General features: G+C 36.3%; 1 protein-coding gene across 2 annotated transcripts in view; it reads right to left on the bottom strand.

Annotated features, from left to right (window-relative positions):
- The window catches only part of PARD3B (par-3 family cell polarity regulator beta), a 946,787-nt gene that overhangs the window by 149,423 nt on the left and 769,875 nt on the right, over window positions 1-27,489 (bottom strand). The gene's annotated exons all lie outside the window — the stretch shown is intronic.

Here is a 27,489-nt window from a genome sequence, read left to right as displayed (position 1 = left end):
AGATCACACCATGCTGAAATGCCAACAGCATAGTCCACGGGATTAATTTTATATCTCTGGCCTTTATTTATTATAGGGTCTTTACTTTTTATCCTTTTTTTCACTTAAAAAAACCAACTTTACTGAAATACAATTTACAATAAACAATCCATTTAACGGGTAAATTGGATGAGTTTTACAGGCTCTTTGCTTTTGTAGCAATGCAATAGGTATTTTAACATCTTGCCCACTGATGACGGGGCTGATTGCAGACTCAGATGCTGATTTTCATCACCATTCCCTCCCTATAAGTGAGACGTGCTTGTGGGCACAGTGTACCTTTGGTGTGATATTATGGAAGGCTGCCTTGGAACAGGGATGCATGTTAAAGAGCCCATCAGAATCTCATATTTCATCTTTGATTTTACTATATGGTGCTCTAGAGTTCAGTGTTTTCTTCCAAAGAAAAGAGCTTGCACAAATTAATTTAAATTTGAAAAAGAAATGCAGAGGCTTTCTTGTCACTAAAAGCAGTGGGATCAGTTGTAATTTATAAGAGACTCTAAGTTTTTTGGTTACATAAATGAGGATCATTGTGTCTCATTATATAGGGACCAGGGACAGAATAAAATTGTGAAGAAATTAATAGGCTCCTGACAGAGATGAATTGGCACACATAAGTGAATTAAACACCATTACTGGCAGAACTCCATGCTGCTAAAGCCTTAAGTGATATTACAAAATGTTACTGCTAATCAGTGTACTGTGTAGACTACTGGGAATGGGAGCAGAAAAATATACTTAGGTGGATTCCAAATTCATCTGAATTTTAAGAATTTGACATTTAATCTGGAAAGTGTTAGATCAGCTCTCCTAAATTCCCAGTTACGTGTTAAAATGGAAAGGTCACTGTGGTATCTTATCGGACAATGGTGATCTGATGGTGCTCAGGTGTTCAGCACTAATGAGGAAAGAATGTAACCTTACATCACCAGGCAAACAAGGTGCATTGTGTACAGGATGAGAGAAGGAAGGCAATGTTGGCTTGATGGTGAAAGAAAGACTCTTAAGAAAGGATGGGGACAAATCTGAAGTCCTGGGCTAAGAGAATATGAGAGGGCTGTGGGCTAGAAAGGAAAGATCTGTATATGCCTAGAGACATATATTGAAGGCCTAGATGAGTGGGGAAAAAAACAAAACTGAACTCTCTCAGTATCTTCGTCTCTTCAAACAAAAACAGCTGTTTTTGCACAAGGCAGCTAGTTTTATTTTACAGAACATCAAACTCTTTGTAAAAATCTTAAGAGCCATGATCTTTCAAGGTATTTTCTCTTTTGGCAGAAAGGCTTTTTTTTTTTTTTTTTTTAAGTGCAGAGAAGGGAGGAGAAAAAAAAACAAAGATGAAGAAGGTATAAAACAAAAACCCAGCATCAATCCTCAAGTCGCAACAGATGAAAATAAATGCCAGGATACATTATTGCATGTCTCTTTTGAATAGGTCAAATCATGTACGCTACACCACATATAAGTCATTAGAATAATTTATATTTTTGCAAAGGGGAACTTGAATCTTCAAGGGATTTTGAATGAAGATGAAAGAAGATTACACTGTAGGGTACCCATTAAGAGGCCCTGCCTATCCCCTTTTCAATGCATGTTAGTCCTAGATTCATGGATGTTTATTTTGAATAGTTTTTGATAAAGAAGTAATCTGCTCCACTGCAACAAAATAATCTTTATGGGGACAGCAGACTGGGTATCAGAGGATGCTTGCAGCACCGTGATGGTAGTGATGGATTTCCATTGCAAATAGAGCACAGGACATCAATAAAGTTAGGGTATGGTTACTATCCCTCTTAAGTGGGAGGCCTTCAAGAAAAATCATTCAGCAGAAAGATGAACATCTAATGGCTGCCACACGGGGCTATACTTGTGCATTAATGAAAAGAGGAAAACATCAAGCTTGGTTTTCACAAATCACAGAAATAGAACACTAGTATCTGTGTTCCTTATTTCATCACTTCCCTTTCTTTGAGGTTTTCTCATTACTTAAGCTTGCTGAGTATGTAGAGATTCTTGGATGAAAAGTACCCCATGTATGCAAAGCAGTATTTGTTTTGTATTTTTTTCTTCCTAAAACAAAACCTTATTTCTTCTTGATCCTCTCCACACCACTGAGTGTTTCAGTAATTAATTTCATATTAATCACTCAGTAGGTGAAATAGTAATTTCTCTGAACCATCATTATTATGCCATATATTAGGGTCTCGCTGTGAGGGGGAGGACAAAGCAACCTCTGAAAAGGGGTGTATGGAGGCAGAAGAAACTCTTTCAAGAGTGAAATGTCAAAACAACAAAAACAAACAAACAAAAAAAGGGTTGTTGTTTTTTCTCTCTGACCTCCTTCTGCCCCAATTCAGTGTGAGAATTCTAAATGTTTATAGTCATTTCCACTTGGAGGTCTCCTTACCACTGGGAACTCAACCTGTTAAAATATCTATTTTTAATTTTTTTTCTATTTTTTTAGGCATTTATATAATTCATGCCATGATCCCCCTGAGAAATCTAGTAGCCATCTGACACCATACATAGTTTTTACATTATTGCCTATATTCCCCACACTGTATTTTACATCCCCATGACTGTTCTGTGACTACCAACTTCCTAATCCCTTCACTTTTCTCAACCAGCCCCTCAATCCTCTCCCATCTAGCAACCATCAGTTTGTTTATCTGTATCTATGAGTCTAGATATTTTTGTTTTGTTTGTTTATTCTGTTCTTTAGATTCTACATATAAGTGAGAGCATATGGTATTTGTCTTTCTCAGTCTGACTTATTTCACTTAGCATAATATTCTCTAGGTCCATCTATGTTAAAATACCTATTTTCTAAAATAGCCCCAGGGAAGATACACTTTTTCTTGGATGGTACCACCAGTTTCCCCATTTTCCCAAGCACAATGCCTTTGAATTCTTTAAATCTCCTTGTTCACTTTTCCCCTATGAAAACATTGTTTCTTTCTTTCTTTTTTTCCCCCCATTACATCTCTTGGATATCCTCTTTTAATTCCATTTCTTTCGCTACAGTCTGCTGTTCAGGCTTTATATTGCCTATCTCTCCATTGTCCAATATGGTGGTCATTAACCATATAGTGCTACATACATTTAAATTGAAATTAATTTAAAAATTTAAAACTCAGTTTTTTTGTTTCACAAACTGAGCACATTTCAAGTGCTCAGTCACCACATGAGCCAGTGATGAATGCATTGGGTAATGTTGATAAAGACTAAATCCATCATTGCAGAAAGTTCTATTAGACTATGCTGGCCTAGATTTTCCTGAGATATTTTGGTATGTCATCACATCTCACTTTTTAATTAATTAACTAGTTAATTAATATTTTAATAAAGTATAGCTGACATACAATATATTGTATTCGTTTCAGGTGCATAACATAGTGATTTGATATTTATATACCTTATGATGTGACATTCTACTTTAATCTATACCTTAAAAGGTTGCTAGAATAATCTTCCTCAAAGTGCATTTCCATCATATATCTGTCCGTCAGTTTTAATTCACAACAGCTCACCTTTTCTCCTTGTGTATTTTACATATGTGACTCCATTTTCTTATGACAAAGTGGGGCTCATTGAAAAGTTGGCAAATAATTTTATTTCTCTTATAAATTACTTATAAATAACTTGTTCTTTCTGCTTATCTGGTCAAATTCTTTTCTTTAAAGTCCAATAATCTTACTAGAAAAGTTATTATGGGCTGATAACTCTTTCAATATGTACTTCTAAGTATATTTTTTCTCTCTGGGAAGTTTTCTTGAATTATAGATTTTATTGTTAATGTTGAAGGATAGAAGTTTAAAATAAAAATGTCAATTGTACTTCACTAGATACTAGTAGTGAACCATTAGACAATAAAATCAAGAAAACCATACCATTTAAAATGGGATTAAAGAATATTGCAAACTTAAGGATACATTTAACAAAAGATGTCTAAGTCATCTACACTAAAAGCAATAAAATACTGCTGAGAGAAATTAAATAAGATCTAAATAAATGGAGAATTATACCTTATTCATGGATCAAAAAAGTCATCATTGTTAAGATGTCAATTCATCTAAATTGTCATCCCAATTAAACTTCTAGTAGGTTTATTTTCCAAAAATTAACAATGTGATTTTAAAATTTATTTAGAAAGTCAAAGAGAAAAAAAAAAAGCCAAAACACTTTTGAAAAATAAGAATAAAGTTGGAAAACTTACACTACTTTCTTCAAGACTTACTATAGAGCCTCAGTAATCAAGCCAAAGTTTAGACAAATATGTAGATGAATGGAAAAGAAGACAGTCTAGTGATATACCCACACATTTGGTGAAGTGATTTACAACAAATGTGCCAAAACAATTCAATTAAGAAGGGAAAATGTCTTCAACAAGTGGTGCAGGAAAATTTCTTCAACAAGTGGTAAAATCAATAAGAGAAATCCGTAAGAGAAATAGAAACGTGGTCCCTACAGTATACTATAACAAAAATCAATTCAAGATGGAAGATAGGCCTGAACATATAGGCTACAACAATGCTACTTGAATAAAATAAAGGAAAATATCTTCGCAACCTTGGAGTAGGCAAATATTTCTTAGAACACAAGAAGCATGAAACATGAAAGAAAAGAACCATTAACAAAAGAAAAACCAAAAAGAAAAAATTCACCCCAATTAAAACCTTCTCATTAAAAAGCGTCAAGAAAATGAAAAGCAAATGAAAGAAAACATTTGCAACACACATCTCTAACAAAGTGTTTGTATAAAAAAATAAATTTGCAACTCAATAATAAAGACAAAAATAGCCCAAGTAGAACTGGGCAAAAGATTTAAGCAGACACTATACAAAGGAAGATCTAGAAATGCCCAATACACAAAGGAAATGTGCTCACATTATAAGTCATCAGGGAAATGCAAATTAAAACCACAGTGAGATACCCTTACCAAAATGAAAAAGAATGATAATACCAAATGTTGGAAAGCACGTGGACCATCCAGAACTTTCAAACACTGCTGCTGGAAGTATAAAATGGTATAAGGTCTGGGAGTTCCTTATAAAACTAGACATGCACCAAAGCCATGACCCAACAATTCACCTCTCAGGTACTTACACAAGAGAAACAACAACATTTGTCCACAAAAATCCTTAAACAATATTTGCTAGCAGCTTTATTCATCATAGCAAGAAATGGAAATAACTGAGATGCCCATCGGCAGAATGGATAACCAAACAATGGTATAGCCATATTACCGTATATAAATCAGCAATAACAAAAATCACTACTGAAATAGCAACGAGGATGGATATCAAAATTATCATACTTAATGAACGAAGCTGGACACAAAACTAGAACATGATTCCAGTTATAAGAAATTCTAGATCAGGCAAAACAATCTCATGGTGATAGAAATCAGATCATTTACTCATGGAGTGGGTCTCCACTGAGTGAGAAAGGGCATGAGGGAACATTCTTGGGTGATAGAAATATTCAGTATTTTGATATACATTCATCAAAATAGAATAGATAATATTTTTCTGCTTATTTAAGTACTGACTATTTCACTGTATGTAAATTATACTTTATTTAAAAAATTTAAAACAAAAAATGAAAATAAAAACAAAAAAATGCCAATTATTCTATATACACCTTTAAAATCCATGTGATAAAATCTAGCAAATAGGAGTCATTAATTCTAAATTTACTGATATATAATTCTTTTCCTTTTAAATACATTATCTAAAAATAATTACCATAACAAATTATCAGAATGAGTATAACTGCTAGGAAAAATATTTAAACTGCTTAAGGAAACACACCCCTTTTCAAGCAATTTAAACACTTCCAAAGTACTAATTTACAAACCAGATATTGATTTCAATAAATACATATCAGTCTTATTGATCCATAAACACTTCCTCTAAAGACAAGACAACTTGTTTTAAGTCAATTACAAGTTTCTGCAGTCATCGTTCAACAAATATTTATTAAGCATCTATAGGTTTTAGTTTTGTTTTTGATGCTGGAGATTCAGCAGTGCTTTCAAATCCTTGCTCTTGTGGAATTCATATTCTCCTTAGGGGAGGCAGAAACAGACAAGAGAATAATGAAATAAAATGAAAAATAGCATTAAATGGTAGTAAGAGCTACCGTGGAAAATGAAGCTGGGAAAGGTGGTAGGAGGGTTGGGGGCTGGGGTGGGAAGGACACACTTTTAAATATGAGGAAAGAAAAGGCACCACTGAGAACATTACATTAAAGGCTCGAAGAAGAGGGTGAAACTCTACAGATAATTAGGGAAGAGTACTTTAGGCAGAAGAGACAGCAAGTACAAAGGCCCTGAGGCAGGCAAGTGCCCCAAACAGCAAGGAAGCCAGTGTGAGGGAGGGAGGAAACAGAGGGACAGAGAGGAAATGGGGTCTTAGACCATGCAAGGCCCTAAGGTCCTGGTAAAGATTTTGGCTTTTACCCTCAGTGAGGTGGGAAGCCAGAGGGAGGTTTCAAGCAATGGAGAGATATGACTTGACTTATATGATAAAGAGATCTCTTTGACCACTATATTAAGAATGTGACAGGAGTACCAAAGAGCCATGGAGACCTGTTAGGGGGCTATTACAAGAATCCAGGTGAGAGATACTGGTGGCTTCGATGGAGGTGTAGCAGTGGAGGTGGTAAGCAGTAGTTGGATCCAAGAGCTAAAAATAAAACTAAATTTAAAAAAATCCTATGACCCCCCCCCCATAAAACTATAATTAGGACTGTCCTCCAAACACTCCAAATTAGGGAGTTTATACTATACACAACAGCCCAGTCTTATTACTAGTATTTCATCTATCCAGCAGGAAGAACAGACACTTAAAATGTTTGTGATGTATTTTCCCATGTCATATAACTCAATTCTCACAAGGTGTTGAAATCTCTACTTACCACGGATGAAGAAATTTACATAATGAAAGCTTTCAGATACCCTAAAGTAGATATAATAGTACAATGACCCCCCACATAACTATCACCTTGTTCCGTATTCAGTAAAGGTATTGCCACACTGTTCATCTACTTTTCCTTTTAAAATTTTTTTGCCAAGTATTTTGAAAGCAAATCCTAGTCATTTATCCACTATTTACTTCAGAAGGCATGTCAAAAAACATAAACATTTTAGTATATTCCAACAATGCATTTATCACACTTAAAAATTAACGATGTTCCTTAATGTCAACTAATACCTAGTTTATAAACAAATTTCCACAGGTGCCTAAAAAACATTCTCTTTCCCAATGGATTCATTTGGATCAGGCTCCAAAAACTACCCACACATTAAGTTTGTGTCTGTCTTTTCAGTCTCATTTCCTATATAGGACTGTCCTCATTTTCCTTTCGCATTTTAATTTTTCCATGCTGTTATGCTGTTGGATTGTTGCAGAAACCAGGCAGATTGTCCTGTAGGTGGTCCCACATGCTGGATTTGATGTAATTTCTTCCTCTATCCCCATATTTCCTGTTTATGGAAGGTAATTCTAGAGAAGCACTGCCCAACAGGTCTTTCTGCACTGATGGAAATGTTCTATATATGGGCTGTTTGATAGATACATTAATAGTAGCCACATGTGGCTACTGAATACTGGAAATGTGGCTAGTGTGACTAAGTTACAGATTTTAAATTTTAATTAATTTATATTTAAATAGTTCCATGTGACCAGTGGCTACTGTATCAGTGCAGCCAGAGGCTTAGTTAGACTCAGGTTCAACTTTTTTTGTGGGGGAAGAGTACTGTGGGTTGAATGTTGGTCGCCCAAAAGATATGTCCACCTGGAGCCTGTTGGTATGACTTTATTTGAATAAAGAGTTTATGTAGATGTAATTAAGTTAAAGATCTTGAGATGAGATCATGCTGGATTGTCCAAATAAAAGTGTCCTCCTTATAAAGAGGAAAAGACATAAAGAATCAGAAGAGAAGACGATGTGAAAATGGAGAGAAATTGGAACATACGTCTAAATGCCAAGAAATATCAAGGATTGCTGGCAGCCACTGGAAACTAGGAGACAGATACGGAATAGATTCTCCCTCAGAGCCTTGAAGGAAACAAGCCTGATTTCAGACTTTTGGTCTGTGAGAGAGCTAGGAGAGAATACATTTCCGTTGTAAACTACCAAGTTTGCGGTGATTTGTTACAACAACCCTAGGAAACATACAAATATCGTAAAAATAGTGTATGTGTTTTAAATTATGTCACATCAAAAATAAAATAAAATAAAACCAGGGGGAAAAAAAGAGGCATACAATCTCAGGTTATCTTACTTTAGTGATGCAAAGATGCAAAGGTAACAAACTGACATGTCTATTGCAAAGGTCCTCTATCAATTGTTCGCTGAATCATTTCTGTCATCAATGATTTTCACCTGAATTATTTCGTTAGGGATTGCTAAACAATAATTTTAAAATGTCATTATTCCTTTTACATTTATTAGTTGGGATTCTTCTGTAAAAAACAAAACCCAAAAAACCCCAAAACTCTTTTCCTTAAAATTTTGGGTATTTTGGTTATCCTGAATTATACGTAGTATAGGGAAGACACAATTAATGTTTTAATTGCTGATTTTCAGAGTAAGGAGTTAGTTCCCGAGATATTTCCAATGGTGACCAATGAGTTGTTAGCTACTTTTCTGAGGGAGATGGAAGTTGTGACTATCATTGTGAACTTAGGTTTTTAAAAAACACATATTTAGGATTTTCAATCAATTGCATCCCTTACCCTTTTTGTTGCCCAACTTGTCCAAGATTTAGTCAATGTGGACTCACGTATTCCTTTGTTCTTTTGTTCTTTTGACTGACCCAGTTGTCACTGATAGTTTTCTTGCTATCTGACAAATAAGCTGTCCCAGCTTCCTGTTGAGTACCTTGTGTCCTTATCCTGAAAGCAGCCATTTCTCCAAGGAATTCTTTCTTTTTAATGGAAATTACACCTAGAAAACACAATCTGGGCTCTAGAAGAGCTCACTGCCATTGCGTTGTTGTTGCATCTACACCTTTCCTATGGACAGGACTGGGATATATGTCTTTTTTGAAAAAAATCACAAGTCTATACTGATATTTTTGATTCAAATACAACATAACAGAATTTTGACTTTACTTTTAAAAACTTTCACATTTGTTTGTTATCTTTAAATGAAAAATCTTGATACCAATGACATTATTTGTATTCTATATATTACATTATAGTTTCAAAATAATACCAATATTGCTAACAGACTATTGAATGAAATGTAAGATATTTATAACTCTATTTTTGTTGTTATTGTTGTTGTTGTTGTTAGAATATATCTCACTATATGTGTAGAGTCAAAATGCTGTGTTCTAATGTCACTTGAAGTAATTCTTTTTCCTGAGTTGCTATGCAACCAATTTGATTTAGTTAGGTTATTCGTTTTGGTTTGTTTTCAATATTTAGGGATTGCTTTTTGCCTTTGGATTTAATTTTGCTTGTTAAGTATGTAAAACATTTATATTTCCAAATTCAACTAAATACTACTTATGGGTATATTGCTTTCATGAGTCTTCACTATCCTAAGTCATATAACTATACTTGTTTATTTTTCAAATGAAAACAAACATGGTTATATATTTATATTGCTTCTTTCTCACACGAAAGGTAGAATACTGTACATTTTCCCCTATACTTTGCTTTTTCACATATCACTATCCAGAAGAAGACTCCATTTAATGAACAGACATTTTTCTCATTTTTTTTTTTTAAGTTTCATAGTAGTCTACTGTGTGGACATGCTTCTGTTTATCCATTGAGTCACATATTATTGGACATTTGGGTATTTCCAATCTTCTACTATTACAAATAATGCCTTCATGACAAATCTTATGCAAAAGTCAGTCCATATTTTTGCCAATGCAGTTTTCAGAAGAATTCATAGAAATAGGGTTGCTGGGTCAAAGAGAAACTCACATATAATAGTCCTAGATTATAACAAATTTCCTTCCATAATTGTTCTCTTTCACATTACCACCTTCAATGTAGGAGGATGCCTATTTCTGTACCGTTTCACCAACAGAATATGTTGTCGCACCCTGAGATATTTGATAAACATAGGTGAGGAGTGATGTTTCAGTGAAGTTTTAATTAGCCTGTCTCTTATTATGTGATACTGAGTATCTTTTCATATGTTTAAGGGCCATTTTCATTTCCTCTTCTGCGAGCTGGCCATATCGTTTGATGATTCTTCTATCAGATTGTCCTTTTTTCCCTCCATTTTTCAAAGACCTTTGTGTAGTTGTGATATTAGCACTTTATCTGTGATATAAATTGCATATTTGTGTGTGTGTGTGTCATTAGCCTTTTAGGATTTCACTTAAAATTATTGATTAGTATTTCATACTTTGTACTTTACCCTTAAAAACTTTATAAAATGTTGTTACTTTTGCATACTACTTCTTGATTGATTTGTCTCACGCAGAATGTGTCAACAGTATAGTTCTGATTGACTTGACTAGTGTTAGGAAAATGTAGCCACTGGAATTCTCTTTGTTGCTACTGTGTGAGCCCAAACAACACAGACAGAGATGAATAGATAGTAGAAGAAGAGATTTGCTACCTGGAGTGGTGATCGTAGTTGAGGTCAGAAAACGTTTTTCAGGGGAGATGTATGGTATAAAAAAAGTAGTATCATTAAAAAAGATTACAAACTACCTGCTGTAAAGCTTTCTTTTTTCACAGTGAAGATAATTTGTCCTGCTATCATTTCTGCTTTTATAATAGAAACTGCAATTAGGTCACTACAATTATCCTTTGTTCCAGTGAACAGGCCAGTTTCTTCAGCTTTTCCTTATGGATGCCATTTCAAAGCTGCAATATACCTGTCCAAGAACAATCACAGCTGCTTTATTATTATTACTATTATTATTATCCTGACCAACCAATGCAGAGTTGCAATTTTTGTGATCAATGTTTTATCTTTTGAACAAAATGATTTTAACTGTATTAATATTTTTCACCATTTTCTCATTCCTGGCCTGGGTGTCCATAACATTTTCTAGATGATCTCCTTCTGCCCTGTGCATTTTTCTTGTCAGCCTAAATGAGACCTGATGTGGTAAGGGGACTAGATTGATTGGATAATTTATCACTTCTCTCGTAATAAATAGATATATTTTCTGTAAATTTTATATTCTATAATACTGACATGCAAAATTTTTAATGCTGTTAATTGAATCTTTTACATAGACTTTTTCTTCATTTTTTGGGGGGTAATAGTGCACTTTTCTAGGGCCCATCAGCTCCAAGTTGTTGTCCTTCAATCTAGCCGTGCAGGGCGCAGCCCACCTTCAAGTGCAGTCGCCATTTTCAATCCTAGTTGCAGGGGGAGCAGCCCACCATCCCATGTGGGAATCAAACCGGCAACCCTGCAGCCGAGAGCTAGCGCTCCAACCAACCGAGCTATTTGGCTGCCCCTCTGGAAGCTCAGTAGCAGCTGGTTGTCTTCAATCTAGTTGTGGAGGGTGCAGACCATTGGCCCACATGGGAATTGTACCGGCAACCTTGCCGCTCAGAGCCCACGCTCCAACCGACTGAGCTATCCGGCTGCCCTTCTTCATGTTTTGTCACCTTCCATATACACATACAACATGTTGAGTGCTTCATGATTTGCAGAATCACATAACGCTATGCCTTGTGGATATTGTACATGAATATGAATATTGTACATGACCTTGTACCCATAGTTTGCTAAATGTCATAGGGCAACAGGCATGCTGATGCTCATTAAAGCATGTCAAGACAATGAAGTCTGGGAAGCCTATGAAAGTCAAGTGTGGTCTCAGAATATTCTAATTCCAGAAATCTCTGGGAGGTTAACTGGCTCTTTGCATAGGTTTGATGACCACAGAAAAGGTTTCCATATCCCACATGCTCCAGAACATACTGAATTTCTCATATCAAATGGTTTTTACTCATTTGCACCTGTGTATATTTCATATTCTAAAATCACGACATTTTCAATTCCTACCTATTGGTTGCGTTTTTGTACGATGTCAAATAGCAAGATTCTCCAGTATTTTCCCACTGCTACTAAGCACTACCATTTCAAGAGAATTACCATTCAGCAAAGCCTCTCTTATTACTGCAGTTTACATTTTCCCTAAATTTATACCTTTCCCAGACCCATTAAACTTCCTCCATTGCTAATGTACTGAGTTCCTGTAATTTGTATTCTCATAATGTGGACAAATTTCTCAGAAATGCTTAGTAAACATCTTTAGCTTTCATTGGGAAATTAACCCCAAAGAGAGGGTGAGGGAAACAAATGACAGAGTGCTAACTATCTGCTCTGATAATGCACGGTTCCCTTCTAGCAAACCCAGACAGTGCCCCTACAAATGGTGTCATTAGGCAGTGAAGGCATTAAAAGATACCCCAGGTTGTCGGCCAGACTAACACTGAAGAAACAGCTGTAGGAACCTGAACTTGAGTTGGCTCTGCTGGTTGGATAAAGTTCATAAGTTATTGATGCACTTTATTCTTATTCTTTATACTTATCGCTATGACATTTGTATGTAGCAAGAAATAGCCTTATTTATTGTTTATGATTCCCTCAGTTTATATATTTCCACTATTTATATGTAACACTGTGGAAAGTATATGTTTCCTATATTACAATCATCTGGAATACAGAACTTTTTAATCCTAGGAATTGTCTCGGGTGATATCTGTAAAAATAAATGACTGGCTTTTCACATGGTGGTGGTTGCCACCATATGGAAAAGAATGAGGATAACCCCTCTCATGCTGACTGTTCGAGGTACTGTACATCTACATAAACTTCCTGGTGGAGGAAACAGGAAGAATACAGAGAATAAAAGGAAACTGGCTACATTTCCTGTGCTTTCCCTTCAAGCTCTTCTTTTCCTTCCATTTTGTCACCTGGAATTTCACACCTGGCCAGTGCTCTCCAGGACACGTCCTTGATCTTTGTCTCTAAAAGCTTATTCACAGAAAAATGTGCCGATGCATGGGAAACATGGACATCTACACAGCATAGGGGACTTTATTTCCTTTGTTTTCTCAGCCATAAATGCCAGAGGTCTCAAGGCCACGGTCACACAGAATCTTCTTTGAAGCCACTTTGGGTTTACGAAGAGTTCTAGAAGTACTGCTGAAATTCATACTTCCTGGATAATCTATGTTAGGTATGGAAACATGTCTGTATCTGAGACAAGGATAAACACACTTTATACTTAACCTCTCCATCCAGCCAACAAGTGAGGGGCACTCTTATTCTGACACGTCGTGTTCCCTGCATGATGAAGTTTTAAAAGAAGCAGAAAGTACAGTTCCTCTCCCCCCACCCCATCCTATTCATATGAGACTTTAAACAGCTCAGCAAAAATCTTTTATTAAACAACTGTATTTTCTGCAATGCTTATTAGGATGGTCATTTTTGCGTTTTTAAGATATGACTTTGTCCTAGAGAAACCAAATAGAATATTTTCATAAGTCCAAACACATGATAAAAAAAATGGAACCTGTCAGTCAATTTGGTTTCTTTGGTTCCAACATTTATTGAATGTTTACTATGTACCCCAAACTGTGCTCAGCTAGATTAAAGGACAAGAAACATGGGAGTGACAGGTGGAAGAACCACAAGCTTGCCCGTCATATCTGCAGACTAAGGTCCCCTCCTAATTCCAAAAGGGTTGTGACAGGGCCTCCTTAATAGGGAATCTAGCTCTAAGATGAACTGGCACCAGGAGCATCCTTGTCATCTGGCCCTTCCCCACATACGTGCTGAGGACGTAACGCGGGGAAAAAGCCAAAAACCACCTTAGACGATCCCCACCATGGAGCCATCAGAGAAAGTCCAACGAGCTAATCCAGGTGGTGTCTATTGTGCCTATGGGGATTCAGCCAATGAGTTGTTGGGTGATTAGATAAGAAGACAACTGGGAGGAATGACCCCATTCTTGCTCCAACAGATGCTGAGGAGAAATGTTCAGCCACAACCATGGGTGTCAACCTGGGTGTAGTTTGAGGGAGGCTTTTGAAAGGAGCATATGCTATATGCAAATGGTCTTAAGAATTACAGTGAGGAGTTTTTATTTGCTATGAGAGGCAATAGGTATTTGCACATGGGCATCTAATGTCTGATCTGGCTTCATTTGTCCCTCCACAAAGACCATCAGACATTATGTCAGACATATTCCTTTGAGTAGTCATTCTCAGGTCTGACCACAGCATTCCATTATTCCACTGGCTCCCTACTCCTTAGTCTACCTAGTGGCCCTTTGCTCTAGGCTTTCCCCTTAATTAGTATTCAGTATCTCTTAACACTTGAAAAGAGGTTTGGTTTACTTCTTATTGGAACCATAAATGGCCAAAGTGATTGTAAAGTGTTGGAAATAAGGGCAAGATGGCGTGTTTTTTTTTAAATTGTGGTTAGCAGGGTGCTGCAATGGTCTGAGTTTTAAGATGCAGGGAAACATCCTTAATTTCCTTTCTTACTACCTGAGATAGATCTTATTCAGGTTCCATCTGAGAGCAGTAAAGAACAGACATTTTAAAGGAGGAAGGGTGTGGCTAGATATCTCCCTGCAGGAAGAATCCATTCTCTAGATAGCAGCCTATATGATCTCTTTTTTCTTTTTCTTTTTTTTCTCTGGATGACTCTTAAAGAATAAAAGTTTAACTGCTTCTCTGTTTAAAACACTTCTGATTCTTCCTTTGAGACTTAGATAAAATCCAAATCGCCTTACCATGATGTATGAGGCTATATCATCTGACACAAATCCTCCATGACTTTGGCTTCTGCCAGCCACTCTCTACCTTAGTTATCAAACTCCAACCATGGCGCTTCATCTGCTTCAGGCTTGATTAGCAATTGCTGTTCTTTCGGCCTGAAACCCTCTGCCCTCAGGGCTTCTGATGGCTGGCATATCATTGTGATTTGAGTCTTGGCATCTCAGACACCCTTCCCAGTCCCATCTGCCTACTCTATTACTCTATTTTTTTTTTTTATAGCTCTACCACTACCTGACTTTATCTTTTTCTTCTGTTTATAAGGATGTAAACTTCCCAAGAGCAAAAACTTGTTGGCCTGTCTATTGATATAACCACAATATGTAGCACCGTGCTTGGCACATGGTCGGCACTCTACAGTGTGATGATGGAAGCAGAGGGAAGCAGTGTCTGAGAGAGAAGGCCATGTGACAATGCAAGCACAGATTAGAGAGATGTACGCTGAAGACAGAGGAAGGAGCCATGAGCCAGGAATGCAGGCAGCCAAAATAAAAGGCAAGGAAATGGATTCTTCACTAGAGCCTGCAGAAACAATCAGCCTGGCTTACACCTTGACTTTATCCCTATGAAATTGATTTCTGAATTGTGGCCTCCAGAACTGTAAGAGAATAAATTTGTGTTGTTTTAATCCACAAAGTTTGTGATAATTTGTTACAGAGCAGTAGGAAACTAACACCGATTATAAATGAATGGAATTGATAAAAAAAAAAAAGTATAGGCATAGTCTATTTTCTTTCAGAGCCTAGGATGATGTGTCAATGTTAATCTTTTCTGCAATGTAGAAACACAAGCAATGAAACCAACCTCACACCCTACAGCACCTAAAAAGAAAGGCAAATTCTGGAAGCTTTCATAGTGTGTGTCATAAAGAGATTAAAAACAAAAATACGTTTACTGTGGAACATAGAAGAAGAAACCTACACGAATGGATCTAAACGTCAAACATAACAATTACACTGGAGACATTACTGTGGGTACAACACCTACACAAACTGGTCCTGGCAGCTGACATCTGTAACACAAGTGACGACACTCCAGAGGGAGAACTGTGGATGTGAAACGGATGACGTCAGGCCTTTCCTAAACAAAGATATCTGATCATCTCCCCGAAATACATTACAGAGCACACATTTTCTTTCGCATTTTTAATAAAGCAAAACTTGAAAATAAGCAGCGATCTTTCTAGGCCCTTTCTTAGAAAGTCTACAGTGACCTGCCTGCAAATGCACAGTGGAAGTATCCCAGAAGAGGCTCTTGGTTCATTAAAATAATCAGCATATTCCAATATGCATTTGTCCCTGAAATAATAACAATTCACTTTCAATAAATTAATTATGGTTTTAATGAGTGAGATTTACATTTATATTTCTGCTTTAAGATCTTCACAGGAGCAGCCTCCTCCCCCGTACACATCCCTGAAGCAAGGCCTGTTTCCAAGTAGGCCAGCAGCTGCTGGTGGATGTGCTAACTCGTTGCTATTTCAGAAGTGCAGAAGCGGGATGCTATAAGGAGCCAGACAGCCTGGGTCTGGAACCGAGCTCTGTCACGTTCTAATTTTGTGACCATGGGCAAATTATTTAACTTCTCTGTCACCTGTAAAATGAGAAATATAATAGTACCTACCTCAAAGCAGAAAGCTAAATGACTTAATACTACAACTAAAGCTATTAGAAGCGTGCAGTTGGCATATAATGATTGTTAGCATTAATAATAATAATAATAATAATCCTCCATGTCTGATATAGGTGAGGGGGGAAGTAGCAGAGAGAACAGATCCTTAGGTAATCTTCACACACAGATACAACGAGTGGTGTTTGAAAAGCATGTACACAGTTCCCTGCTTCCTTCCCAGTTCTACTCAGACCCCCAGACAGAGTAGATACTTTGAATAAATGCTGCATAACCTGGATTGGTCAAAGGCTCAGGGGATGGGGGTGTTATGGTTAATTAAATTTTCAGATTGATTGACAGCAAAGCAGCAAATGCTTCTGGTTTGAATCTGTTGACTGCAAATCTTTCTAAAACATACTAATCCTTTAAATTGCCCTAACTGGACATGCCGAATGGAACTTTTTTTTTTTTAGAAGATCTAATTTTTTTTATTAGATCGAGAGACGGGCATCCTTCTCAGCTCTAATATTCATCCTGTAACACCTGAGGTATTTTAGAGTCACGATGGAGTGACTAAATATTAGCAATAAGCTCACTTGATCCATTTAATGCACACTTGCCGAGTGCCTACTTTATGCCTGGCACTGGGGAGGGTGACTTATTTTCTCCTGATTCTCCCTCCCGTTTTTCCCTCCTATGAGTGAAGTGTTCAAAAGAACTATAAAAAAATCTGGTAGTTGAGTTCAGATTAGTGAAGTTTTGGTTATAATTACTAACTTAAAAAAATTTAAAGGGTAAGTGAATTTTCAGGCAGCCTGGGTCTGTCATACCTGTGCCCATCTATGGGACAAAAGGGGAGAAAAATAGCCTTTTGTCACCTTACTTTTTTCAGTTTTTCGAAAGTGTAACAAAAGTCGAATGTGCACTACCTTTTTAAAATATGGTGCTATATTACCATATACATGTAGCTCATAGATCCATATACAAATAGATATTTTGGAACCCACCTATCAACAGAAATATTTTGGCAAAACTTTCACCAGACAACTGGAAACTGAAGTCATCTGCCTGACTCAGCTAATTACTGCTTTCCCAGAAAGTTTTGCCCTAAACTTTTCAACTGTCTCCTCTGTCAGCTTTAGAGAAAGAAACTATAACAGAAAGTACCCTGATTGCTTTGAAAATCCCTTAGATTTCAAATGAAAAATTTTCCTGAGTCTTAAATTCCTCTCTAGTTAGTAACAAAAATATCATGTATTATTGATGGGATTAAGAATTAAAATTTTTAAAAGTCTCTTTCAATTTGCTGCCAAGTTAAGTTGTACTTTATAATTGATTTTAATGATTTCATTGCAAGTGTCTAGAAATACCGGATGATAAAGAAGGCTTGCTCTATTGTCCTAGCTGTAACACTATTTATTCATGACTGCCTTCTCTGAGATCATGCCACATTTTTATATCCCATTACAGTATTTATCACAGTTTAAACTTTATTATAATTAGTTGTGTATTGTTCTCTCTCCTCTCTTAATCATGAACTTTTTGAGGGTAGGACCTAGGTTGTGTTTTATTCATCTTGCTATTCCCCCTAAGTGCCTAGCTCCTCAATTAATGTTTGCTGAATTATTGAAGAGTTCAGGCCAAAAATAATTAAAAAGTCAAAAGTGAATCATAGCAGAAAGTATCTATCTGAGTCCTGTAAGTAGAAAAATTTCATATAACTGTAATTTAACTTCAGATTCAAAGGCATGATGCTGTATCCTGAGGAAAAAGATCCAGGGATGTAAAATAGATTGCTAGATCCTCAGGTGATCAAAAATATTAGTATTCACCAAAATACAAATCTTTCTTTTGTGCTTAACTGAATTTGGGAAATATTCAACTGAAGTGACCCTTTCATATGAGAAATGTGAAAAATGGGGCCGGCCCGGTGGCTCAGGTGGTTGGAGCACCATGCTTATCCAGCATGTACCTGTGAGGTCTTATTACTTATGTGCTCTGTTGACCTAGAGAAGCCAAATAATTAAGGCCTAGCTAAAAAAAATAAAAATTAAAAAAGTAATTAAAATAATGTGAAAAATGAAAAAAGAAAAAAAGAAAGCAAATACAAGATGGTAAAGATTAGCAACAGTTTATCCAAATGAGTACTGCCTGTTAGAAAGAACCATGTTTGCTAGATCATAAAATGCACAGGTAGTAGGTGGGACTCAATAAAGATCTCAGCTGAGGGCCCCTCCAGAAGGCCGGCCTCTAGCATACTTCCTGTCTGAATGGTACCTAGGAGTATTAAATAGAGCAGATTCAGAGACATTTCTCTGCACTTTGATGAAAGGCTAAGGGGAATGGATTGATCCTTCAAGGAAGGCTCTAGCAGGTGAGGATTAGGCTGGAGGCTATGAGGAAAGAGTGCAAAGAAATGCTCTCAATAAACTATGTATGGAATGGAACATGCCACCTTTTATACATGCTCCAGTGTCCTCTCAGGTTTTCTCCCTGAAAATAAGGGTTTACTTGTTCCCTTAGTTTGAAGGCCTTTGTCCAAGAGAACACGTTTTAGATGTTCACCTAGGGTTGCAGGTACAGTTTTGGGCTACATCTAAGAATTGCAAATTGCTTGATGACAAGACCCCTTTTCCTGCTTTTAAGAAAACTAATCTCTGAGTCCTTATCATCTGTTACACTACTTGGAGCACTGTAGGTATGAACTGATTTTTTAATGTATCAATGGTCCATAAAGGGGTGTAGTTTATATAGTATCAACTTTACTAGCATGGTACCCTAACTATGTGAGCCAACCAGCTGTATTCATTTTATAAAAGTAATAAATCTATGTCCACTTACCTGCGGGCACAGGCCTTCAGTCCCATTTCAGGGCTGGAAGTGAGGAAGGAAGAGGGAATGTTGGCTTCCCCACATAGTTTCACTCTCGCACCCACACACACTGCCATTTCTCTCTTCTTTCCATTACGTCCCTCTTTCTCCAAGTGCCCAGTTCTCTTCATGGGTATCCTTTTATACAGTATGTAAACTGATTCTGTGCAGTAATTGATTTAGACTTGAAAACTGCTACTTTTCCAATCAGTCAAGGAAAAGTTATTAAATGCTCAAGAGGGGACTAAGAAGTATATCATAGTACTGGGCGTATTAAAACTATATGCATATTATCTAGCTATGAAACTATCAATCTCACAAAGACAGATAGACAGACACACACACACACACACACACACACACACACACACGACCTTGTGTAGGGTTATAACATTACGGATATTCCCCAAAACAGTAAAACCTTTAGCCAGCTCTCTTCATACTAGAAAGATGGCCTTTGATGCCACAAAATAATAAAACTTAAGCACTCCTCAGCTTGTCCATGCCTGAAACTGCTTCTCATATTCTGTTAAATGAAAAAATTCCTTTTGCATGTCATCTGCTTATAAGGCAATGTAAAAATGAATGTGTAAATCGAATCATAAACATGTCTACATAGTTTCATGTTTTCAAATGCTTCAGAAAAGTTGTAAAAACATACTACATATTTTATTTTTAATTTGTGATATTTGGAGATCTTTTTCAATTTTCCCTTCTTAATTGGCATGCTTTTTAGCGGAATGTGTTCCTCCTCTCCTGTTTAGAAGCAAAATTTCTAACTATATCTTTGATAACTTAAATTTCCACTTTGGTTCACACCCCATATTGGTTTATTGTGTCACATTTAAAAAAAAAAATTCTTTGGACTTAGGCAGAGCCAAGCTTATGTGAACTACAGTCTTGTGAACCATGGTAATTGATATCTGCAGGTGGTAATTTCAGATTGATCAGTGAGGGTTATATGACTAACACCAATAGAGTGTATTTATTTCCTTTGAATATTTCTCATTTGATAATATGAATTGGTCACTGATATTAGGCATCCATTTTTATCTTAAGTTATATACATATTTGAGGTAGGGAATATTTTAGCATAATATCAGTTTTCTTGGCATTGAATTTTTGTTTGCTGGTGAAAGGAAGGATTAGGCTTCCTCAAGAACTGACTGCCCATTTCTTAACATTTTGAAAAATGCCTGGTTTCAGTTAATTCCTTTCTTTGTTAGGCCTTACTTGTCCATCTTTTGAAATTGACAAGGTAAATCAATAATTATTGGGATAGAACTGATTGTTAAAAATTAGATAAATTAACTACACCAAGTTTTTAATCTACTATATAAAAAATATGGCAACATATTTAATTTGGTTTTAATAATGCCAAAAGCAGCCAACTATAATACAAGAGCATTTGGTTAATCTTGTTTTTCCAAAGTGGAACATTTAATGGTCACTGCAGAATTTTTTTCAATATGTATTCATTAATATGACTATTACAAAATACAGCTCTGAAATTTAAAAGTCCAACTAGTAAATTATCCTTTTTGGACTTTCTTATTACATCCTCTATAACCAGATTAAAAACATATGAATTACACTATGCATTTTCTTGACGCAGTGATTTTGTTCCTTAAACAAAGCTAACCCACTAAAATATCCTTTGATGCTCATTCAGCTAAAACATTATAGTCTTTTGCAAAGACGCATTATTTGATCTGAAAATATCTTTAAGTGCCTAGAATATATATTTTTTAGCACTTGAAATTTTCTCTGGCTATCATAGCTTCTATTAGAGACTGTGAAACATTTTAGGATTATTGAACAAATACCAATTATCTCTGTCTCCTCAGTGTCAATCTGAATTGGCAATGTGCCATCTTTTACATCTTCACTAATAGAATTTTTAATTAGCTGTTGATACTGTCAATAATGGAGTTCACTGTTATTTTTTAAAAGTGATTTGCCTAAGCAACTCCTTCTCTACTTATTTTATTTTATTTTTTTTACTTTTTAGACCTGGTGCTTACTATTATAATCAGGGTAATTTTTAAGCAGAACACTATAATTTCAAAAACTGGCAAAAATTTTAGGCACTCTATTTTAATACATAGTTATTATTTTCCACTAATTATCAGGAATTTCTCAATTTTTTAAATTACATAAGTAACTTATTTTAAATCTGACATTATTCCACACTTTTAAATCAACCAGGACTTTACTAAATATCTTCCCTCTACTGAGATGTAAGGAAATGAAACAAGTAGAAGTCACAATCTATGCCTCAAGAGAATTAGGATCTAGACAAGAAGGAAAGATATGAATTTGCAGGAGAGTGTAAAAGAAATTATAAGATAAAAACTGTACTTTAATGGTAATGTGGACTCCTAATTATGGACTAGGATTTTAGTAATATTGCCTCCCTGAGAGAATAACTCTACGGCATCTGGCCTATTGCAAATGGCTGTTGCCGTTTTTCATGATCCTCTATTTCCATTACAGTTTTTATGCTTGCCCCTGAAATATAATCTGCACCGTGAATTCTGATTGAATCGGCTCAACATGCAGCACAGAAAAGATCCTCCTCTGACGGGGAATAAGCCAAGGATAGTGTGTCTCATCTGTACAAATTCAGTTTTTCCTATAAAGGCAAATATTTCAGTTTAAGAGGTTGAAATCAATGGTACTAAAACTAATTTCAACTGGTTAAATTTAAGCCACTGGAAAAGAATGGAGGCAAAAGCCCAATTTAAACAAACAAACAAACAAACAAACAAACAAACAAACAAAATCACTCTCTAGGAAAGGCCCACAGCCTTTCCATTTGTTTTGAGAAGCGGACAAATTGCCTTCACTTGAAGGTCCCGTCTCTCAGGATCTGGTTCAGTGATAGGAAAACAAGTGTTGATAGTCCTGACAGGGTGGCCACGGTGCTTCAACGATCCATTTCCACGTTCTACTGCCTCAGTTACAAATGACCTCATGCTTCTTGACACCATGACATAGCCTCAGGGGAAGTCTTATTTTTCTAAACTATATGGCTGTGTCAACCATTGATTTTGCCTATTGTGTCTCTTGGTGCCATTCTACTGATTATTCACTTGAAAAATAAAATGAGTGCAGTTTTGTATTTGTTCATTAATTCATTCATCCATGACTCACAACTGCTTATCAATGGCCTACTCTGTGAAATGGAATGTAGTAGATGCTGAGAGAAATAGAGAAAAGATTATAATGTCCTCCTGGCCTCCAGGACATGACAAGCTCAGAAAGAAGAGAAACCATGTCTGTAATTACAAACACCTAAAATTTAGTGCAGCAAAATAACAACAGTAATGATAACAATGTGCGTTTACACGTGCCAAGAACTGCTCTACATGCTTAAATTGCTTCATCTTATGTGAATTTCACAGGAACTCAGAAGGCTAGATATTAGTTCTCCTTTTGGAAAAAATTTTCCAGATGAGCTAGCCAGGTCTCAGAAGGTTTCAGCAAAACATGCACGGCTGCACGGGCAATGCGGAGGACGCAGACTTTGGATTCAACGCTTTTTTATTTTAATGCTCATTCGCTTTCAAATAAACACTGTCTCTAAGAAAAATGGTAAGATCACCATTTATTGACCATCTCTATGCCTGGCCCTATTCTGCATCCTTCAGCTTGGAATCTCATTTAACCCTCACAATAATATTGTTATGCTAAAGTGGTTATGTACCCGTTTGCAATTAAACAAGCTGTAGATAATAAAAATTAAGTAACTTGACCCAAATTATTTAGTGGAAGAATTTTCTTCTAACTTGGATCATTTGGGAAGGTGTAATGGAAGAAGTGAGATTTTACTGAATTCTCATTGATTTGGACCACTGTAGGCAGAAGGAGAGTATTCTAGGCAAGGGGAATAGTATTAGGAATGACACAGAGATTGGAAAGTGCTATGGTAATCTGAAAAAGAGTGAACATTCCGGAGTATATAGGACATCTTGGCTCCAAATGGAAGTTATAATTAGAAAGCTGAATATTGTCAGACATTAGGCCAAGGAATTTAAGCTGTATACAGTAGGCAACAGAAGGTGATTAAAAGTTCTGGAGAGAGGAATTGCTGATCAAAGCTATTATTTACTGATCCACTTTTCATCAACCTGTTATATTTAGCAATCTCTACTTCAAGAATCATGACTTCACAAATTATTATTTATTTGTTAATATCTTCCAAGAACATGAATACGTGTATCTTCCATCTAAACGTCAACTGTTATTACTGTTAAAAAAAAAAAAAAAGGCTCTTTCAAGTGACCTCTTGGAAAAGCAGACCTTTGTGCCATAGCCCAAACCACTTCAACCTCTTTAACTCTCAACACTGAAATCAAACAAAGGACAGAAGGAGGCAGGACTTTGAGCCTGGGAAAGGAGTCAGGTTCCTTTGGACATCAATCTGAAGTCAATTTAGATGCACATAAAGTCATTAATTAACGTACAGAGCAAGAACAGGTAGGTGGGAGAGAGTGAATGAACAGTTTGTTCCATTTCCACCAAAGACTGGATTTGAAATATGAGCAGGCCAGAGTTAGTTCCCCTGCCCTGAATGTAAGTACATGTAACAAAAAGGTAACGCGAGGACTTTGTGAATTTAATGACCGCGGTTACAAGTGTGTTTCTGCGGTCGCACACCCTGTGGACCGAGGGGCTAGCGGTCACCCATGCCATTTGTTCTCCTTCTCCCTGAATTTGTTTCCATGGCTGCCCAGCCCTGGTTGCAGCCAGCTCTCCCCCTACTGTGCTGCCATCTCATGCCAAGCTCACCGTGAGGAGCAACTTCCAAGTGGTGATCGATAAGAAATGAGGAGAAGCTTCTTGAATGGAAGTATCTGGCATGACTCCCAGCTGGGCAAAGTCTGTTTTCAAGTTGGCCTTCTTCATCATGACAGTATCCAATTCAGCAATTTTCACGGATGCTGTGTCTCAGAGCATTCTGGGCTGCCACAGGTTAGTGACTGGATTATCTGGGGTTTTTAATCCCCAGAACTAGTCAGAAAATAACACTGAACACCTAGAGTGAACCAGGTGCTTGCTTCACAAATATTACTTTTCACAACAATCTAAAAGACAGACTTCTCAGGGAACAGTTTAGAATACAGCGGCTTGAAGCAGGTAAGTAGCTTGACAGTGAATTCATGCAAAGTCAGATCTTCAGCCCAGGTGTGATCCACCCCTGGGTCCTGTAGTCTTTCCACTTGGCCACATGCCTGCCCTGGGCCACCACCCAGGCAAGCTGATCCCAATCATAATATAAACAACCACCACTTGAGAAATGGTTTTAAAAATATACACCCTCGGGTACAAATACAGAAGTACTGAATTGCATATTCATTCAGAAGTACATATTTCCATCTATATCTATACACATGTATCTATATTATCTAATTATTTATCTAAAATAGGGTTTCTTAACCTTCGCACAACTGACACTTAGGGCTGGGTAATTCTTTCTCGTAGGGGGCTGTCCCATGCATTGGAAAATGGTGAGAAAATTCTTGTTTTCTACCTACTAGATTCCAGTGTGACAACTAAAAATATCTTCAGACATTGTCAAATGCCCCCTGGGGGAAAACATCACTCCCAGTTGAAAACTACTCTTATAAAAAAGTGCCCAGGAAATTTGGAAAAAACACATATTCAGAGTTTGGTGATTGTAAATCACAGGCCCAGGTTAGGATTTCTATATAAAGAATGTGAGGGGGGAAAACAGCAGATTCTGGAAGACAATAGGTTGCATACCGTTCAACTTGCAGAATTTGCCAACCTATGTGAACAATAACTACTCCTGGTCTCCAGAGTGGATGTGTTGTCATGGAAGCATTCCAAAGCAGGATATAACATATGTCCAAATAAGAAATGAAGGTGAGGTACTTTAGAAATTTTAGAAAATTCCATTTGACTTATAAAAGTTTGATTTGTCCATGGTTTTCAGGACATTTTTTTTTAGCAAATTAAGTTTGCTTGCACACAGCCCAGCCTAGTCCACAGTAAATATTCTGGATTCACTTAACTTTTATTTACTCAAAAATTTTTTTTTTCTCTGAAGGACCTTAGCAGTGAAAAAGCATTTTAGCCAAACAAAATGTATAAAATGGAGGCCTTAAAGTACTATTATTACCATTTCATTTCATGGTAATAAAAAGAGGGACTTTAAAAATAATACATCCTCAAAAGTGGTTTATCCAAAGGCAATGTAAACAACTGATAACATGAGAATTGGTGTCTCATTACTAAATTCTAGTCACCAAAAGGTCTTCCTTCTACAACTAGGTAACTATAATTACCCAAAGCTTTCACAGAAAATGCTCCTTTCAAATTCTGCACTGCTGTAGGTAACTTCCACTGAACCAGATATATCTGTAACTTGATTAGCATAAAGTCCAGCGAATGACCAAAGTTTATTGATTATGTTGAATATATTTTTATGTGTATATTAAAACGAAATATTCAGATCAATAGAATTTAGAACTTCTTTCCAAGTTTCATTTTTAAATCATATTAGGTATTCTATATATTTCTGCGGGATCATCCTAGGCAGATTAGTATAATTCCTTTTCAGAATGTATTTCAACTGCACTATAATTGAATACAATAACATAATATGTCACTCCAGGGTATTTGAATATAAGAGTATCCTCTTAAAACACTTTTTAAAGAGCTGGTGTACTTTAATCTTAGAAGTTTGTCTAAATGACTATTGGAAAGCATGCCAGTCAAGTGATTCATTTTATATATTAATCCAGCTCGGCTGACAAGTCGTTGCTAATACAGCACTTCTAACATTGATTCAAGTTCCATAAAAGGATTTTGGCTCATAAAAAATGCTGGCATGGCATTGGGATGTAGGTGTTCCCATCTCTTGTCTATAGGAATATAGTAATGTGCCAAATTTTTTGGTGATCATAAGCATTTCTGAGAAGATAGGTGTTACAAAGATCAAATAAATGTACAGATATTACAGCCACCAGCATCCTTCTGTGTCTCACCCCCTCATCCCTCTAAATTACAGGTAAATCTTGTAAGATGGTCCCTGAATGAGGGGTGGTAGGACATAGCCACTATGCTGTGTGTGTTCTCTCTCTCTCTCTCTCTCTCTCTCTCTCTCTCTCTCTCTCTCTTTCTCATTTTTAATTCTTATTCTGGGAAAGGAGGCTATCCTTACCCTAACACAAGCATCAATAGTAATTACTGGGATATGGCAAATCTCTTTTCATTCACTGAGACGGTTAATACTATGAAAAACAGAAATCTGATAGCTTCTTTCTGTCAGCATAAATGAGAACATGACCTTGGCCTGAGAAACATCATCTAATGATATTTTTCATAACTCCGTGCAGTGATGACCTAATAAGAATCTAAAAGTAATTAACTGGATCTCTTTTAGGCAACTAAAGCCTTATTCAAATACACATTTTTACCACGATTCGAAAGGAGTCATAAATTGGGGCCTTTTGAAAAACTGGGATCTAATCCAGTCCGTGATCTGATCAGGGTTCAGTGGTAATAATAAATTGGGACTATTAAAACTGGGAAGCTTTCCAACATTTTATTTTGCCCACACCACGGGACCCAGCAAATTCTGCGGCAAAAGACAGGGATATTCAGTGCGGAGCAAAACCATGCTGAATTAATCATTTGAATGTAATCATGCCAAAACATGGGTGTTTTCAACAGTTTAAATAATGCCAAAGTTTAAGTTCAGTAAATAATTATAGTGAGCCTCTTGGCATATTAAAGAAATCAACCTTCTGGTTTCTTTAATAAAATATGAACTCTTTTTGGGATACAATAATGACAAAATCCTATCAATTCATTTGTTGTTCTATGTGTTTAGAAGGGTAATAGTTACGTAGGTTACAATTAAAATATTAATTCAGAATATAATACTTTCATTCCTTTTCTCAGAATACAATAAGCATCTTCATTTTTCAGTGTGAACAAATGTTGGATAAACTCTAGCCTTATTTTGGTTTTCACTTCAATTTCCAGTAACATAAAAATCTCCCATAATTAAATAAAATGCTGAGAGGTTGGGAATAGATTTTCACCCACTTGTATTCTCAAACTATAAATGGTTTCTGAATGTTTTTATTTCTCTAAGATGCATTTCGTTTATGTGGGGGAAGTTGCAGCTGCATAATTA

Source organism: Rhinolophus sinicus, linkage group LG01 (assembly GCF_036562045.2).
Source record: "Rhinolophus sinicus isolate RSC01 linkage group LG01, ASM3656204v1, whole genome shotgun sequence".
Lineage (NCBI taxonomy): Eukaryota > Metazoa > Chordata > Mammalia > Chiroptera > Rhinolophidae > Rhinolophus > Rhinolophus sinicus.
The sequence above is the reverse complement of the archived record's forward strand: the minus strand, read 5'-3'. Positions and strand labels throughout refer to the sequence as shown.